Source organism: Melopsittacus undulatus, chromosome 12, assembly GCF_012275295.1.
Source record: "Melopsittacus undulatus isolate bMelUnd1 chromosome 12, bMelUnd1.mat.Z, whole genome shotgun sequence".
NCBI lineage: Eukaryota > Metazoa > Chordata > Aves > Psittaciformes > Psittaculidae > Melopsittacus > Melopsittacus undulatus.
In genome coordinates this window covers 12,631,558-12,636,284 of record NC_047538.1, presented here as the reverse complement: position 1 = coordinate 12,636,284, position 4,727 = coordinate 12,631,558, and positions in this window count along the sequence as shown.

The window sequence follows — 4,727 nt, the reverse complement described above, 5'->3', positions numbered from 1 at the left end:
CCTGGCTGCTTCTCTGGCTGTCTTCTTCTCTCCTTATGTCCTTCTTGCAGAGTTCAGGTTAATGATAAACTGTTTTCATCCCCTACGTCTTATATAATGTATAACTTCAGATTCACTTGTCTCCCATGTGCCACAAGTTGAAGCTGCTGCTTTTCCTCAGACAACAATTCCTTCCCAAATATTGCTGCTCGATGTTACAGGTGCTGCAGGTTTCAGAGTTCAACTGCCCTGCCAAAGGTGCTCAGGGTTTTAACATCCAGGAGCGGATGTCTGAGAAGGAATGAGCACGGAAAGGAGTGGCTTGGCTGCAATAAACCCGCATATTTACCTCGCTGTGTTTGAATACTGTTTTTTTTTCCTCAAGTGGTTGTACCTGTAAGTCTAGTCATGGAAGATGCAGTTCTTTTAGATGATGATGGTAGCAATTATCTGTGAGGAGGAGTGACCTGGCACCTGGGGAAAACCCAGGGGTCCAGGAGCTAGGACACCCTGTGTCATCTCTCAAATCAGCAGCATTACTCAGTGGAGAAACAGCCCTGTATTTCTGGGAAGACAACCTGAAGCTGCCTACATCTCTCACAAGTATACAGGTAAAGATGCTTGTGACCTACAAGACTTAGATCCAAGAGCTTGCTGTGCTGAATTTTGGGGTGTTTGACTGTGGTGTTGGTTCTCTCTATTGTAGCTAATCAGCTTCACATTCAAATAAGTTCAAAGTTCATCAGAGCTTGGGTCTGCTCTCCCTTTATTTGTTCCTCTGACTTCAGAATCAAGCTAAGCAAAATAGCTGATCACAAAGATGTGAACATGCTGATTATAACAGGTCTTCACAGCTCTTAATAAAGAAGCTTCCCCAAATGATGCCTGTGTGAGCTAGAAGAGGTCAGAAAAATCCAGGATATTTAGAACAAGAGACATATTTCTGTGCTCTGAGAAGATCTGAAAGTCCTATTCTCTGCTTTATACTAGGGAATCATTATTCATGTACAGCTGACTAGGCTGCCTTTTGGGAGCAAAATGTTACCTTGAAGTCACACTGAGCAGAACAAGCAGTACAGTACACAGAAAACAACAGGTTTGACTGTTCATGCAGTGGTTATTTCTTTGAGAGTTGAAATGGAGGTCTGGCACTCTGTTCATTGGCAATTAATTTTTCTTAGGTAAACTACCCTTTGGTACCTGTGGCTAATAAAAAGCACCAAAGTCTAAGGAGCTATAACAAAGTGTGACTGCTTAAAAGGATAAAATAAAAATCTCACTAGTGTTTCAGCATCTGAACTCTTATAAAACAGTCCTGTCCTCTGACAGTTTAGGCATCTCTCCCAAAACACATTCTTCAGTTTGTCCTACAGGACTGTGAAATGTTAGCTTTAAATCCAGCAGAGAAAAAATTAACCCTGGAAGCTGCTGAGCACCCAAAATTCCCATTAGCAGCAACCTTTCCTGCTGTGTATTTCAGTGGAAAATAAAAGACTTATTTACTAACCTTAATTATCAAGAAAGAGTTTGCCTAAGATAGGCTGTAGGTGGCACTTCTTTACAAAGATTGACAGATTCCTGTGGGTCCTTGCAACTAACAAAAAGGTTGGTTTTCATGAATTCCATGTCTGCATCAGTCTGCAGAGGTAAAGCAAAGAAAATACTAGGCAGAACTTATCTACTGTAATTTATCTTGAGCTCTCATCCAGACCTCTGCAAAATAACAGAGCTCAGAGGCAAAGAAATGCTACAGCCTCCTGTCCACAGCTCCTACCATGGCCACATCCACAAGACTTCAAGGTTTGACACAACACTGGAGAATTGGTGTCTAAAAATAATAATCATGCAATTCCTGTCTTTATAAGAGTAGAAACACACTTAGTTCTGTTTTCTTTTTGAAGACCACAAACCCAAACTAAACAATCTTTACAAGACTGTCAAGAAAGGGCAGGAAGCTTTGTCAAGGCCCTTAATATCACACATCCCTCATATCTGCAGTCCAAAGAAAAACCTTGAAGCATTACACTCAGCAGACTGTCGGTGTACTAAATTAATCACTTCATTGATCAAATGCATATAAATGGTCTCTGAAATGTCACCCAAGTTTCTAGATTTGAAAAAGGCTGAACCTACCTCTTTATTAAAGCTTTTGAAGATAAGCATGAGTAAATCTCCTGATGTGAAGGGTGAACTTAGCATCAGAAGACATCTTTTTCTCACCCTCAGCTAGCAGTGTATTTCAGTGGGTACTCTTATCACCCTGAAGTGTGTGGTCAAACAAGTGAGGGCTTCAATACCAGAGAAATTGACGAATAATTTGATATACTGAGGAAATTTGTCTGCTCCTTCCTGTGAGCCATACCAGTGCATTGAAGTAAGAGAGATTTTAATAGAAGTAAGAAAAATAGTCAAAGTAGCACAACACAGCAACTGTGATCCATGTCTATGATTGCTCCCCTGTGGATCAAGTCTGATGACATTTACCTTATCATGAATTTGTCTGTTCATACCTGAATAGACAAAACAGACAACAGACAAGAGCACAAATACCTACAGAATGGTGTACTGACTTGTTCAAAATTACACTCCAGTTTACTGATGGAGGCCTGAGTTATGTCATGGATTTGCACACCCAACTACATAACTGCAAGGGCTGACAGATGTCTGATGGGGCACAGGGCAGTACATGAACTGTGTAGAAGCTGCGATTGCTCTGTTGTCATTACAAAGTTGGGCTGTAGCATAGAAAATCTGAGAATTACAGCCCTTGCTGCTCCCTTAGCCTAGTCTCTTAAAAACATGCAAGTCTTTCTTCTGAAGATGGCAAATGATAAAACAAATAGCAAACCAACCAAACTACAAAGAGAAAGATGCATTATGATGCAAACTACCTCCCACAGGGGAACTCCTCTAATCTTGTCTCTGACATTTCTCTAAATTTCTTTCTAAAGCAAGCAGATTGCTTTTGGGGATGCTCTTCAGAAATGCTAATTTATACACAGGAGCCTTTGCACAGTTAATAAAGGAGAAAACCAGACAAAAAAAATTGCAGTTGTTTTACTTGCATAAGGCTATATACTATGTTAGTAAAGTCTCTCCCCTCCTTTACTGGTTTCCTAGCTATGCAGCATGAAGCTAGTGAGAAAAGAGATCATATTTGCAAGCGGACAAAATAGAAATTAAAAGGCCTCCAGCAAAGTTTTCCTAAGATGGTCCTAATAATAGAGGACAGCAGTTACAGTGGGAGACAGGAGAATTTTGTAGCACCTATTCTTTGATGAAACAAGGACCTTTTTCTCTCTGTGCATACTTGCTTAAGTGAGCAAAAATTTGTCTCTAATTAGAATAATTAGTCACAGAAGGATGTCAAATATGCTGGAAACTAAAGAGCAGAATCCATGGAAGACAAATTACTGAAAGGTAAAAAGATCCAAACTCCAGTAGATATGATGAAAATAGAAGAAAATACCAGTAGGAAACCAGGTGCCTTTCTAAAAAGTTATCAGAGAGAAAGCAATGTCATTGTATTCTTATTCACTTAGAAGATCACATCAAGAAACATGAGAAAAAACAGGTATTTATCAACACACAAAAAGATAACATTCTCTAGACTAATTATCTAATTAGTGTTTCTTTGGAGGAGAAATACCAGAGGACACAAAAATAGGTTTACATGCACCAGAGTTGAAGTAAGGAAATATATGCAGTTCTTCAGCAACTGATTAAATTATCTCTGTGTGATTACTACGTACACCCAGCCCTGCAGTATCTAAGCATTGCCAATGTTATAAAAAGAACAGTTCAAGGACTGTACTCTTCCTGCAAAATAGGCTAAGACAGCAAATAAAGTAACTTGGATTTATTTCTGGTTTATTGATGGGTTACTTATTCGTATCATTCAGGAGATTAATAGGGTAGGATTAATGGCAAGATACAGGTTTGAAATTTCCACTGCAACTAAGTTGAACAGCAGATTAAAAACTACTCCCCAAAACCAATGCAGATTGGCAACCAGATTGAGCAACCTGACTGTGGGCAGATCACTCCTCACAAGCAACTTCTCATTAAAACATGATTATTATCTTATAGACTGTATAACACACAACATAGTTCTTATCCTCATCATATTTGTATGTTAGAGGCTTGCTAATCCTTCTTGGGAGCTTTCTACCTTTCCCCAAATCAATACTTCCAGAAAAATATTTTGTTAAGAGTTTGTTACATGGTGATTTGCCACTTCTATTACAGCTAAAATTAAATCATAGAAGGAATTACCCAGAGTGGCTGCATAATGGTGACCACAACTCACAAATGTTTTGGTACTTCATGGGTGCTTTAGGGAAAATAATACCTCCATTGCATAAAACACAGGAGAGAAATGAACTGGAGATGAGCTGCTCATGCCCCTTCCACTGAAACAGTTCTCCAGTCTTTCAGGTGAGCTAACAAAACCCCTGGTTGCTCCTCCTCTATTTTGCTCAAAATAAATGTCATCACTCTAGAACAACAGATAGCCTCAGCCCTTGTGAGTGCTTTGATTGCCCTGCAGCAATAAGCAGCAACAAACATATCATTATTATGATTATTTATTGTATTTGACAGGTTAATTTGATTTAAAAAAATCTAAGTGGAGGAGGGAAAAGATCATAATCTGCTAATGTAATAGCCTAATATATATGTCAAAAGTGTTCTACAGGATCCCAGAGGCTCTTCAGTTAAGAACACTTGATTGCACAGTGTTTGGCTGG